The sequence below is a fragment of the Myotis nattereri genome, assembly GCF_964212035.1.
Source record: "Myotis nattereri genome assembly, chromosome: 7".
Lineage (NCBI taxonomy): Eukaryota > Metazoa > Chordata > Mammalia > Chiroptera > Vespertilionidae > Myotis > Myotis nattereri.
This window is the reverse complement of record NC_138082.1, coordinates 4341641-4357146: the sequence shown is the minus strand read 5'-3', so window position 1 is coordinate 4357146 and position 15506 is coordinate 4341641.

The window sequence follows — 15506 nt, the reverse complement described above, 5'->3', positions numbered from 1 at the left end:
ACAATCCCAACAGTGCCACTGGCCTCCTGGAAGTCAGCCTTGGGCACTGTAGCCACTACCCCTCCTTAGATGCTCCACAAGGAAGAAACAATATAAAAGTGACCACCAGGTGGCTCCTGACAACGGGTGTGAATGTCAGCAGCATCGATCCAGATCCCGGGCTGGCAAGGGCATCCCACCGCCTGTCCGGAGGGCTGATCCCATCCCAGCTCCTCCAACCCCCTGGGGACCCCCACCCAAGCATGAATTTTCATGCACCGGGCCTCTAATTTCTTCATAATCGCTCTCATTTGCCCACCTAATATTGAGGAAACTCCTTTTGCTCACATGACATTTTTCGTGTGATTTAATAAACAGTCATGACATTAAAGTATTGAGCTGAGTACAAGCAGTCTGTGTCAATGAAGATGACCTACTAAGGATGTTCTCTCTGTTCACATTGTTTCGCCAGAACCCAGCGGCCTGTATGGAGCCATCTAAAGCCAAGCCACACGGAACCCACAGGAGAGGACACTGCTGTGCTTCACATATCTGTATGTCTCCCTTTTTGCTGCTCTGGCCAGTAACTTATTTATTATTTGAGTGTGTGTGTTTTTTAATTTTCGTATTAAAGTCTACCCCATCCACAAGTGCATATTTCCATCCCTTCCCACGTGCATAACTTTCAATCCAAACATAGTTGTCAGTGCTCGTTGATCGATACTAGAAGGGTTTCATTTGAAGGCAAACCTTTTTAAGGGCCTTCTTTGCTCTTACCTGCTTTTCTACATTGTTCTAACTGTCAGAGGCACTAAAGAGATTCCTGCATGTTGCTAGATGACTCCCAACGATAATGGCCTTCACATGATGGGAAATTAATTGAGAAAGCATTCCTGCCCTGTCATAATTGCATCACCCATTCTATTTGCTATGAGCAGGAATCCATAACCCCAGGGGTGTTTCAAGGGGATCTCTTTTAGTGGAGCTAACAGTCCGGAGGTCATGCTGTTCTCTACTCCCATCAGCCGGGTGTCAAATCCTTGTCAAAAGGAAATTGCTGGTGCTTTCATTGTTTCAGCTTCCAGCCTGGGGCCGTGGCGGGCAAGGTGATTTGTTGAGAGCCTTTGGGGAGAGAAGAGTGCTGGTGGTCACAGAAGGCGGCTTTCAAGCCGGCACTTAGTGGAATCATTACAAGCCGGGTATGAGAGGGGCCTCTGGCTACAATGGACTCTCTTTTCAGACCAAGTGAGAAAATCCTGGATCCCAATCCCTGTTGGGCATCATTTTTCCTCAGCTGAATGGCACCACAGAGAGGATCAGGCCTCGTGCGATATTAAACAGGACTGTTATGAGTCAGTAGAGGGCTCTCCCCTTACATGCAAGACATACCCGTGCATTGTTAAACAAACATGAAACGAAGCTTATTCTATTTATGGCTGATATCCCATTTTCAGTTTACTCTGCACATCATACATTGGTTTTTCATACAGGCATTTTAGATACCCTGAGGTAGTTACACAACACATACACGCATGCGTACACACACACATACACACACACACACACACACACACACGACATGAATGAAATTCTATGAAGAAAAGTAATTGCATGAAATCTATTGTTTCTATGCTGCTCTTTTTCCCTCGGATATAGAGCAAGCAAAGATTTAGTCTCTAATATCTGTTTCTCTGCCTGCTTTCACAGTGAAGCACAGCAGAAGACCACGATCGTTCGATACGGTTGTATAAAATACAGCATGTTCCCATGCTTAGAGTCTGTGTCAACTGCCGGTGGATTGTAGTTTTCCTATTAACATTTTTCCAGTGAGAGAGCATAGGAAGGGCCACTGTCTCTCGTGTCTCCACTGGTATTTAAGTAAATGGAAACGATTACTGAAACATGACATATGATAATGGCTTGTGAGAGGATTTTATGTGCATCCTAAATCAATTGGACTTGGAAAAAGAGAGCATACTCTGACCAGCGCGGGCACACTGGTGTATAGTTACACTTCCGACAATCATTCACACATATCTTAATGGCGTTAACAAGTTTATCAGAAAAGGGCAATGCCAAGACCCTGATTCCTTCTCCCAAGTGGATGCTCTGAACCAACAGCATTATTGAACTCAAAAAAAATGACATATACGCTAACATTTTTCTCATGAAGCCTAGGATGGGAGTTACAAATAACCAAAGAGCTAATAAGAGTATATATATATATATATATATATATATATAGAGAGAGAGAGAGAGAGAGAGAGAGAGAGAGAGAGAGAGAGAGGTAATATGCAAATCAGCCTGGACGCCGTAACAGTCACGACCAGCTCAGGAGGAGGCTGCGCACGCAGATGGGTGGGAGGGGACTGAGTGTGCGGTGAGGCAAGCCACAGAGGCTGGCCCACGCCCCCGCGGCATGACTGGAGCCGGCCTGGAGTGGAGACGGGGCCTGCCAGCTGCGGCACGCCAGCAGTCCCACCTCTGCACGTGAGCGGCAGAGGAAACACCTTTTCTGACCACTCATTGGTTAAGCTCCCTGTACACCACTCACGGTGTTCTTGGTAACTTGGGTAATAAGAATTCAACAAGGTGATCTAGGGTTTTTCCACCTCACTCCTGGAGGAAAAACAAAGGTCATTGCTGGAGGGCTAAGAAATGCCGTATCCTGCCCTAGCCGGTTTGGCTCAGTGGATAATGCCTCAGCCTGCAGACCACAGGGTCTGGGCTCGATTCTGATCAAGAGCATGTACCTAGGTTGCAGGCTTCTCCCTGGCCGGGGTTCAGTTCAGGGCTCATGCAGGAGGCAACCAATCGAAGTGTTCCTCTCACACTGATGTTTCTTTCTGTCTTTCCCTCTTTCTTCCACATTCTCTAAAAATCAATGAAAAAATATCCTCAGGTGAGGATAAAAAAAGAAAAAGAAAGAAATGTCATATCCTATGAGAGACACATCTTGAAAATGTCTAAAGAAAGTTGTCATTTTTTCATGGTGAAGGGACTGGAGTCCATGTTGATGAAAACACCTTGGCGGCTGTGGCAGCCGGCAGTGGCAGCAGCAGCGGGGTGATGGGAGTGGCACCTTCCCCTGATCAGCCCAGTCACCTCCCACAGTAGGACATCCCCTGAGGGCTCCCGGACTGTGAGAGGGGGCAGGCTGGGCTGAAGGACCCCCCCTCCAGTGCATGAATTTCATGCACCAGGCCTCTAGTGAATATATAATAGTGTAGATATTATTATAGGATCATAAGTAATAGTATTGATAACTGAGAAAATATTCTCTAACATTTCAAAACAAATGTAAATACCTATATTCATACATACTGATTTTTTTTTTTCTAGAAGAGGGGCAGTACTCTCTACCACATGGACAGTTGTCTCTTGATAACTCCTATGGGTCTGTCATTTATAAATTGGACAGAAGTCTCTTGAGCCTATTCACATATATGTCAGCATGTCTTTCATGTCTATTGATATCTGTTTTCTGTCCAACATAAAGTGTATTGTCATAAAAAGAAATTTGAAAACAAAAGTTGCATACAGATAAAAACTCAAAATCTCTTGAGTGTTGGACATAAAATAAAAGTGAAGTGTGTCTAGACTTGTTAAAAATAGAGTATACGCTTTCAGTTTCGAATATAATATTCCTGTGCAATAAAAATGGTTATTGATTTAATGATACCAGCATGTCATTATAAAAATTGTGTTACAACCAAGAATAAATGAAGAAATTCTCAAGAAAATATCTTTTATAAAATGTTTTAAGTGACCAGAATGTACCCTTAATTAATTATTTTATTTATTTATTTTGAAATTACTGACAACTAAAATATTGGCTAAATTGGTAATAGTTGGAATTATTGGCAAGAAGCAAAGTTTTCTGTGTGTTTGAATGATGGTGATTCTAGAACTCAGTGGATAAAAAGTGAAAGCTGGGTCCAGAAGCAGTACAACAATGAAAACCTCTATTGAGGGACATAGCACCAGGCCATTGTTAGCTGGGCAATCATATTAAGCTCAAATGTGTGAATCATTTCCAACAGATTCAACATAACTTACTAGGAGTGATGCTCTAGGGTTATAAAAAGAAACATACAGTGGGGCCTTGATTTACGAGTGTCCCGACTCACGAGTTTTTCGAGATAACAGCCATCTCTCAGCCGATTTTTTGCTTTGAGTTGCGAGCTAAAATTCAGGTTACGAGCCAGCTTCAGATACCCCACCGCTAGTTGGCGCAGCGAACGTCACAGTGAACGCCACAACATCAGCCCAGCATCACGGGTCTCACTCATTCACAATTGATCTGACATATGAGTAATTTGAGTTACGAGCTCCATCACGGAATGAATTAAACTTCTAAGTCAAGGCCCCACTGTATTTGAATTGAAGCTATATTCATTTTGTTATAGTTTCCTAAATCCAGGAAATATTGAGTTTGGGCTAAATAAATATCCACATTAATTTTTGGTGATTTGAAGTGTTTACATTCACCAAACCTCATCCTGAAAATTTGGGTTTAGGAAAGTAATACATTTCAACTCATTTATTAATTCTGACTGAAAACGCATGGTTGGGTCTCATCTTCACTTTTGTTGTAATTACATCCCAAAATACTGCCTCGCATGCATTACTCAAAGCCTTGGAAAATATAGACTCAAAAATTATTTGAATATGGCACATTATTTGTCATACTTTTATAACCCCGTACACATGGGATTTTTATACCTACATGCAATAACACTTTGCTTTTGTCTAAAAAGAGTATGAGCTCTTACCATGTAATTAAGAATTTGCTTTTGCTCTGACACTCACTGGAAGTTAGACACCATTTAAAAACAATTATCACTTTTAATTTATCTCTGTGAGATCAATAAATTAAGATTCCACATATGGTAAGGACACAAAATTATTTCAGTATTTATCATGCATTTTAAACACATGTATTACTTTACCTAAGATATTATCTAACTTAATAGGATTGCACTTTTTAAAATTATGCAAAAGTCAGCATGTAAGAAAAAAATACAACTTTGACTCAAATCATGAGAGCTATGAGCAAGCTTTTCTCAGAATTCACATTGCCATTTTCCCTGCAAAGATGTCTTTATGCAGAAGCTGGACTTTTGCTTCGAATAACACATTATAAAATGCCCTGTTTAAAAATACAGATGCATCTTATTTGTTAGACTTTTCATTTGTCCCTCTCTGTGTTTTGCTCCGTGCGCTGTTAGAAGATTTCTCTGGGGGAAAAACCGAGCTTCCTATCCGTGGCCACGGATCAGGCGCGAACACCAGAATGGACCCCACTGGGCAGGTGGGAGCAGCAGCGGGTGACACTGAAATACATCGCCTCCAGCTCCCGGTGGTGTCCCTGGAATCGCTGCCTCCTGCCACCGCCTGACCTAAGCAGCAGGGACATCTTTTACATTCGATTGTCTTTTTAAAAAATAAGCAAGTGCCACCGAGGTGACGACAAGGGTGTGTTTTTCAAACGATTCTGTATGTTTGGGTGAGGTGTGTACCTGAGGGATATTCACCCAACTGACAAACGCTGGCAGCTTCGAGTGCCTTTGGGCCTGGAATCATATTGCAGGGGGGGGGGGGGGGTCTCGGCTGCCCTTATATATCCAGATTGCACGAGGCTCCTGCATTCATTATTCATAGACAAACTGCTCTTTCTTTGCTATCCGTGGAAGCATTGCTTACTGCTTCGTATATTGTTAATATACTAGACATGTGCTTGAAGATGGCCCTTGGCCACATTTCATAGCCAGCGGTTTGAAAACACAGAAGACACGCTCCCCACCTGATTAGCTAGCTCCCCATGGGCGGGGGGGTTGCAGGGGGAGCATCGGTGATTTTTCAGTTCATTAGGTGCACATTCATCTTAATGGGCCATCAAAGTTTAAAACTGTAATGCATTCCCCTCATTCAACCCACCAGAGACTATGCGTCGGAACCGCAGAAAGGGTTTCAACACTTTGAAGCTGCACACGCAGGTGTCATCTTTCCCTTTGGGGGGAACGGGAAATGGAAAAGGAAACCTGATGAGTCTAATTCTGCCCCGTAACCCCTCTCCCGCTCCCTCCCCACCCGGAGTGGAGGCCGAGCAGTGCCTCACCTCAGGGAAAGCAGGGAAAGGCACATCGAATTGCCCTGGGCTACATGTGCAGACGGTGGGGGTGGGAGGGATAGAAGCGTGGACTCAGTCATCTTCTCTCCAACAGAAGTGCTTTTATTCCTCCCCTCGCACAGTCATCAGGGCCCTTTTTACAGAAAGCAGTCTGCTGGGTGCTCAGAGGGAAGAGTATCAATATTCAGAAGGCCCTGGAAGAGGACGTAATTCTTTTTGCACCTGAACGTACTCCTAAGGATTTTAAACAAATATTAGAGATTGCAACTTATTTGTTCACAATTTAACTTAACTGGACAGCTGGTGTGCCATTTAAAATTATCTCTTGCATATTTGTTTTTATGCTCGGATAAAAATAATCTCTTGTATTAGTTTGGCTGGAGTGGAAAGCTTATTATTCATCCTCTCCCGAAACACATCAATGTTAACTTGCAACTGAGGTCTGATTCAAATGAATGATTGGCGTTCTTTTCACCTTAGTTCCGGGGAACAGTGGAGCACCCCCACTTTAACAGGGGGAAAGAGGAAGATGTCAGAAAACAGGGTACTATCTGGTATCATATATTCCTTTTACTTTTCATTTAGTCACTTATTTTAAATTCACCTAAAGTTGGAAGGAATATAATTAAATATTGGTTGGTGAAACTAACTTCTCAGATTCGTGTAATAATCTTGTAAGGGTTACATATTTTAGTTGGTTACCCGTGGGCTCAATAGCTCTGCGTTTTCCTGAAATGAGTTGATGCGGAGGAAACAGTCTGAAGAGTGTATCTTGAAACCACTTTGTTCGGACAGCACATTAGTCTTAAGATCATACATGCCTCATGGGTCATGTGTACATGGTAATGTGCACTGTAAGCGTTTCCTTTGATATATAGCTCGTCATTTTACAGTTACATTGTTTGTGTATGTGCATGTGAAAATAGGTCCTAAATCAAAATGTCAGTGCACTCTAGCCAGTAGAGAATGTGGGTCCATAACAGATAGTTTCCCCTGCTTTTCCTTGTTTTTCCTTCTTCTTTTATTTGTCCACAGAATCCAAGTCTCAGATTACGTAAGGTTTTCATCTCCTAGTCTGATTTACTCTGCTGAAACTTAGATCTGAATGAATACTAGGTTGGTCGTCTTACTAATTATCCCAAAAGAGGACTACAAAAGGTCTCCAACTGACAGAGTAAGAAATGATGCTTTTCCCCATGACCACTCTAGGTATTTTCCTCAATCCATAAGGCTGGAGGCATTCCTTCTCCTTTCTACCATATATAGCAAGGAAACCTGAGAATAAAATACACAGAAGAATCATAATCTATCACACTCACCCCTGAACTCGTCCCCCCTTTGTGATTATTTACCTCATGGAAGTTAGTAAAATACAGTCATTCTTGAAGAAAAGAGAGTCCGTGTTAGCATGACAGATCAACTTCTAAACTGTGAGAAGGAAAATGAGGGCTGTATAAATACATGGAAAATGTGATTATATCTTAATGTTTAGTATTGCTACCAAGCTGAATAGAAAAATAAAACAATAGTGAGGCAAACTGACAAAAGTTAATCATACCATAACCCCATTCCTGTTTGAAACACTTTTCCATTACCATCAAAATAAGAGCAAAATCACTACCCAATGTTGTTGCTGTTTGTTTTCTCTTTGGTATTTTTGAATTGTACTCTTTATATTGCTAGTGTAAATAAAGAGGGATATAATTCTGTAAGCCACTTGAATTCTTGCTAAGAATCGTCTTAAAAAGTGCTCTTCAAATGTATGTGATATTATAGGTTACTGCTTTTATGACTCACTGGTGTGAACTCTAAAAGTTTCACATTATTTATTGCCTTGGTCATTCATTCACCTAAACTCTGGTCCTGGATACCTAGGAGCCTCCTCATCGTCTCAAACCCATTATATCCCAGACCTTTCATTTCCCAGTGACAGTCTTTCCCCCGAAGCTCCATACTTGACATTTATCTACATGGATTTTAAACCTGCCCCTGCCGTTCACCAGCTACATGGCCTTGGGTAAGTTGCTCTGTTTCCTCATCTCTAAACGGGAGATAATGATAACTACCTCTTTAGGCTATTTGCTAATTAAATGAGTCAATATATGTAAAGACCTAGAATAACAGGCACATAGGAAGGCTCTACATAAATGTTAATCGTATCCAAACTAGGAAACTCATGTTCATCTTTGTCATTTACTTCTTCTTTATCTCAAGAATCTAGCTAATCAATGAATAAAAATTCCATTGTCTCAATCTCATCTCAGGTTCATCTTTTGTCCTCTATCAGAAAACAAACTCTGTTTACTTTATGCTTTTAACTTTAGGCCAAAGTCTCACCACACTCCCCCCAGGAACCTGTTGCATAAAACACAGGCTGGCAGTATTGAGGCCATCTTGCACCAGCCGCATCACTGTGTGGCCACTAGGCAGCTGTAAAACAGAAGGATCTCGTCCCCTTTGAGGCAGCATGGAGGGGCCAGGAGAACATTATGCTGAGTGAAAGAAGCCAGTCAGAGAAAGACAAGTAGCGCATGATCTCACTTGTGTGTGGAATCTAATGAACAAAATAAACTGATGGACAAAATAGATCCAGAGACATAGAAGCATGGAACAGAGTGTGGAATCTCAGAGGAAAGGCAAGGGTGGGTGGATGGGTGGGAAAAGAACAACCAAAGATCTTGTATGCATATATGCATAACCCAGGGACACAGACAATAGTGTGGTGAAGGCCTGGGGGTGGGGGTGCGAGCTAGAAGGGATGGGGGGGAGGGGACAACTGTAATGCTTTAAATTATAAATATAATTTTTTAAAAAACTGAGAGTCTTTATTTTCTTAAAGAGCCACATATACATGTTTGCCTCATTTTCAATTTCATTCTAATTTTATCCTATGATGCCTACCAACCCTGTGTTCTTACTACGCCTACTTTTTTGCAGGCAAAGAACAGGAAAGCGTACTCAAACTGGATTAAACATATTAAAAGTATAAAATCACAAGGGCTTCTACTAGGGCCTGAGTGAGTCAGCAGAGCCGGGGGCTTGTGATGAATGACTCAGCACTTTCTTTCATTCACAGACTGGTCCCCTCTAAGCCCAGCTGCTCACAGGAGACTAGCTAGAATGGCTTCATGTTTCTCTGTCCATATCTTTCTCCAAAATGGCCAGCCTGCCAGCCTTGCCTTTCACTGTCCAGACAAGAGGACTGAGATTAATGGGATTTGTTCATTTTTATCAGCTGGGGTGAAATCAATATTGTGGAACCAACCACGGAATATATTAAAGATGCTAAAATTAGTTGAAACTCACTAAATTCATGTTGATTAGTCAAATATTAAAATCTGTTTGCATTGCAAATTAATAAAGTGGAATAAAGTCAGTGAGTCATCGAGTTCCTGGGCTTAGATGCTTTCATACAGTATATGAAACACAAAAAATGATTAATCTGGGAGAGAGATGCAGGATTGAGACCCAGCTTTGTTATTCACTAAGTCACCCTCCCCCTCAATGTCTTCCATTATATGAATGGGAATACAGAACATATTTAATAAGATGGTTTTCACATTAAATAATAATGAAGCACTCAGTCCAGTGTGTGGTACATATTAAACTCATGAAAAATCTAATTTTCTATTTTTAAATAAATAAATTATAGTAAATTAAGGAAAATGTTGTAGAGACATGTTTTTAATTAAATGGGAATCTAAATAATAAAAATATTTTATTCAAAATTATCAAACATATCAGTTAACAGGGGGTTTCCTGATTAAAGACCATTGAGAAACCTACTATACTATGTATAAAAGAATGATTTGTTAATGGCTAAATTTATAATTACTTGTTTAAAATTGTTGATTCTAAGAATAACAGAAATTCATGTACTCTCAGTAATTTCTATTTATCTTGCAATTGATTAAGCAAAGATCTGTTTCCACAGGTAGTTCAAGAAAAGATATCATGTTAGTGCTATTGAAATCGTTCTTGTATTCTACGCCATGTGCCTAAGTCCATGTGGTGCTAATGTACCCCTCGCCTACTGTTAGTCATGGGCATGTAATCTAAGACTGAGGCAACCTGGAGCACTGATCAAAAAGAATGATTGCATTCTCCGTGGTTTCCTAGCAATCCATATCTAGGGACCACTGCTTCAAGCTGCAATTCGGTTCATCCTTCAAGCATCCTTTCTGCTCTCCCTCCTTGAAGTTATCTTCTTCAATTTCAGGTCAAAGGCTCCTGGGGAATCCTGCTGCCATCTGCTCTTCACACACCTCCAGGGGGGCAGAGTTTCATTCATCATCATCTCAATGCAAGCAAGGACTTGGGGGATGCAAGTTTGTCCTCTACAGGCTTTGTTAGAGCTCACAGGTGATGCTGCTCAAGCAGATGTAGTCAGAGTCCCCTTGTATTTGACTTGTACGGGCATTGAAGACGTGTGCCATTACCACCGCCTGAGAGACCCTTCCTTACGTCTCCAGTTTGCTGTCTCTTTGAGGTCACCCTTCCCAAGAGGAAAAAGCAGCTCTCCATTTCCAACTCTGTGTGTGAATGCGGAAGTTTTGATGTGTGTCACTTCTGGGAAGCAGGCTTGCCCAAAATGTCTATGTGTGGGTCCAAACAACATTTGATGCAACTCAGAAAAGTAAGCATTAAAAACTGTATCTTCTTAGGCAAAGATACTAAGAGAAGAGGTGTCAATATTGACCTTTCTTTGAACACTGTCTTTGAGGTGTTGAGCTTTTTATGCTATTGAGTCCCCTCACTCTTTAAATCAGCGGTTCTCAACCTGTGGGTCGCGACCCCTTTGGCGGTCGAACAACCCTTTCACAGGGGTCGCCTAAGACCATCTTGCATATCAGATATTTACATGATGATTCATAACAGTAGCAACATGACAGTTATGAAGCAGCAACGAAAATAATTTTATGGTTGGGTCACAACATGAGGAACTGTATTTAAAGGGCCAGGAGGTTGAGAACCACTGCACTAAATGAAAGAAAACATAAGTTCTAATAAAAACTTACCTCTGAAGGGGTCATTAGTGACCGTCCACCCTAAGTTCTTCCCTTTGCAGACGGGACCACTGAAGCGGGGCCGCTTGCTCAGCACTGTGGTTTAAAGGCCTTGTCCCAGCTGTGCCTCACTGAGCACACTGTCCCCGCAGTCACAGTGAGACTGTGGAGACAGAGGACGTAGCTAATGCCTTCATTGTGGGTGACAACAGCAAAGGGTATATATGAACTTTTCTTTTCCTCTGGGGATTTGACAAATGACAAGAATGATAAAATTGCCAACCACACTTAAGAACATAAAACATGTAAAATAGCCCAGCTGATGTGGCTCAGTGGTTGAGCATTAACCTATAAACCATGAGGTCATGGTTCGATTCCCAGTCAACGCACATGCCCAGGTTGTGGGCTAGATCCCCAGTAGGGGGCATGCAGGAGGCAGCTAATCAATGATTCTCTCTCATCATTGATGTTTCTATCTCTCTCTCTCTCTCTCTCCCCTCCTCTCTAAAACCAATAAAAATATATTTTAAAATAACATGCAAAATTAAAATAGTATATAAAGTATTGGGAAAGGCAGTCCCATGTGCACAGCCTTCCCATGCCCTCGGCCACATAAGAAGGGGCCCTGGCGTGACACACTTCCTCACCAAGAGATAAAGAGCCCACACACCAGGGTCCAGCTTCTCACTTGTGTGGGAATATCTTTCTTTGTTAAAGGCCCAGTGCGTTCTCTTTCTGTCTCTGTTTAAAGTGTGTGCATCATATGGCATCGGGGAGAGCCTGCTGTGATATCTGTCCTCCGCGTTATAAAAAATAATGTATAAACCTGTGTGAACACCACATATTGCATCCCATCAGGAGGCACATAATGTCTGGTGGTATTTTACAAATCAGTGTGTTCAGGAGATGGAATCAAGAGAAACTCTGTAAAAGGCACAATCCTATCTCTTCCTCCTCCCTCTTAGGAAGGCTAACCTGATGTCTGAAGGTTCAGCATTCATCCTGTGATTATGAGGACAAAAGCCCCAGGCCAAGCAAGATGATAAAAAGAGTGTGGACTCAGTGTCCAGTGGTTGAGCATCAACCTATAAAACCAGGAGGTCAGGGCACATGCCCAGGTTGTGGACTCAATACTTATTGTGGGACATGCAAGAGACAGCCGATCAATGATTCTCTCTTATCATTGATGTTTCTATCTCTCTCTCCATCTCCTTTCCTCTCTGAAATCAATAAAAATATATTTTTAAAAAAGAGTATAGACGGATTATGGTGACAATATATGCAGTCCAGGGCCAGTCTAACCCTCAATTTATTGTTGTGTGAAAAAAAATGAATATTTATTTATGCTATTATTTGACATTTCTGCCATTTGCTGTTAAATGCAATACTGATTTACCGTTTCTTCACATTCCCCTTCAGCAACGCTAGTTCTATAAGTACCAGGAGAGTCATCCTGGCTGCATGGGGCTGGCATCTGTTCTGATTAGTGAGTGGCTGGTCTCTTTAGTAGGATTTCAAACCCACGTTCCATTTCTTAACTTTGAAAAATGTGAATATTAACAGAGCCTACTTCACAGCTTTACTGTGAGAACTACATTAAATAATTCAATTAAAACAAGGCAGCTAAACCCTAGCATCTGGGATAGAGTAAGTAGTCAAGGAGTAATAGCTATTGTTCTCCTCCCAGTATCCCTCCAGGTCACTGATATTTACTGTTACACAGGAACCTCACAATCACTTTCTTTGTCACTTATTGCTTAATAATCATCAGAGGTACTCTCTTGTGAAGCTATTACAACCCCAAATTTTACATAGAAATCATTTGTTCAGGAAAAGAAAAACCGTTGTAATGCAGACTGGAAGCTAAAATAATAGTAAATCATGCATTAGTATCAAGATAGAACTCCAAAAAAGGGGGACAAGGGAACCTATTACAGGTAGCTCAATAAATATGTCACCAACCCTAAGACCATGTTTGTTCACTGTGAATTTGTACCTTAAAAGCAAGGCCATACTAAAGATGTGGGACAGCTGCTGAGAATTATGAATTTACTAGAGGCCTGATGCACAAAATTCATGCAAGGGGCTCAGCCCCCGCCTCTGCCTCAGCCCCAGCCACCACGGCTTCATCCGAAAGGTCATCTGGAAGGATGTCCGGTCTAATTAGCATATTATGCTTTTATTATTATAGATTAGCATGGTGGAGGAAATTTAAGACAAAATAATCTTCTGAGCAAGCTCTCAAATCCATTATAAGCTGATAAATTAATAAATCAAATTTGATTTATCTAAAAGAAGACTCTGGCTTGACCAAGAAATAGCAAATCTAGGTCAAATCTGTGTTGGAAAGATAAACACTTTAGGGAGCAATAAAACATCCTGCTGGCTCAGGGACTCACAACAAAGGCTCTGGGAGGGTAGTGTTCAGACCTCAGAGACATTTGAAAACCTTATGAATGAACAAAAAGGATACAATCACGTGGCAAGTTCGATTGCCCTACAAGTCACAGAGCATAAAGAAGTTATAATAGAGCTTCCCCCAGGATGGAGCAAGGAGGCTGACAAATCCACTTGTTAAAAAACAACTATAACGTGAGGCAGGATGTTCAAAACCAATAATTTGATTACCACTCTGGAATTTAATCAAGGGTATCAACAAACTGAGAAGTGTTTATTCAGGAAAATCGCATTTATGAATGAACTTTGAGGAAGAATAATGCAGGTGTGTGACACCTTTCTCCCCACCCACAGCCCGACTTCTGCCACCATGGAACTTCAACCGAGGCATGCAAGCCGTGAAAACTAGCAGATTCACTGCCACTGCTGGGAGAGATCCACTTGGTTTAACTGTTGTTCAAGTGTTAGTTCAGTAGCAAGGACACAGGGAGGGCCAGCGGGCTACCTGGGGCTTTACAGAGCATCCTGGGAGGTGAAACAGATAAGAGAGCAACATAAATTCACCACATATCCAGTATCCACAGCCGCTATGCAAATGAAATGTACGCAGTGACGGGTGGGCACAGGCCTGCCACCCATATCTGGTCCACAGGGCTGTCGGGCCAAGAGACACTCAGAAGAGTCCAGAGAAAACCTGGCAGAATGTGAAAGAGAAGGTGGATTGAACGAACCCTGCATCCCACAAATCCAATGGCTGAGGCGTCAAGCTTTACTGGCTTAAAAGTTTTGAGCACAAACTCTGACCAATCTTTGCTGACCAGTTCCTATGCTGACACAGGAATCATGGCTTATAAATAAAACCAAACAAAAGTGTGAGCACAGGACAACAGCCATATAATACTGGGAGTCATAATTTACAGATTTATTCTAGGCAAGATTACAAACAAACAACAATCCAGGTGGCAAGGAGGTAAAAGCCAATCCCGGGTTGTTAATTTATTATCCAAAATATCTGCTATTCAACTATAAATCAGGAAACATTCAAATAAACAAGAAAGCATGACCCAAATTACCTAGAAAATACACAATAAAAAACTAGAGCTAAGATAGTTAAATGAAATCAATGGCAATATGATGAGAATGCAGAATTAAAAATATTCTTACACATGTATAATAAAGTAAAATATTCTATTAAAATAACATTCACACTTGCAATAAAAATGGAAGATTTTTTTTAACAAATCTGGAGCAATGCCAAAGGTTTTATGGGAAAAATTGTGAATCTCTACTAAAGTCATAGAAGAAGCTTGACTATATAGAGACATACATGTCTGCATGTGGACTGAAAGTCTCAGTGTTATGCAGATGGCAAATTTTCCCAATTAATCTATAAATTCAATCCATGTCTAGTCAAAATACCAGCAGCCTATTTTATGGAACTTGACGATTTGATCCTAAAGTTCACAGGATAAGAAACAAGAATACACAAGACAATTTTAAAAGAAATCGTTCAGGGAATGTACACAGCAAATACTACGGCTTATGGCAAAGCTCGGGTAAAGCTCTGAGTAACCTTAGAGAGATGTGCAAACACCCCAGTGGGGCAGTATGTAGACTAACTTATCCACGGCTGGGAAATGTATACGGGGAAGAAGTCATACTGCAAATCAGTAAAGAACGAGTGGACGGTTCTGTAAATCAGATGATGAATTATCAATGTGGGGAGGTAATTTAGATTTCCATCTCAAAATTTATGCAAAATAAAATCCAGAAAAAGAAACCTGCAACTTATTTGAGAAAATAATAGCAGAAAATATATTTTGGAAGTTGAGTAATGTGTACATGGACATCAATAATATTATTCTATCTACTTTTGTGTATTTGATAATTTCCATCAAATTTTTAAAGAAAAAATTAATAAATGTTTTTCATGTACCCACTGAGCAAAGGACCATTGAATGCCAGGCACTCTTCTAAGCACTGTCAATACA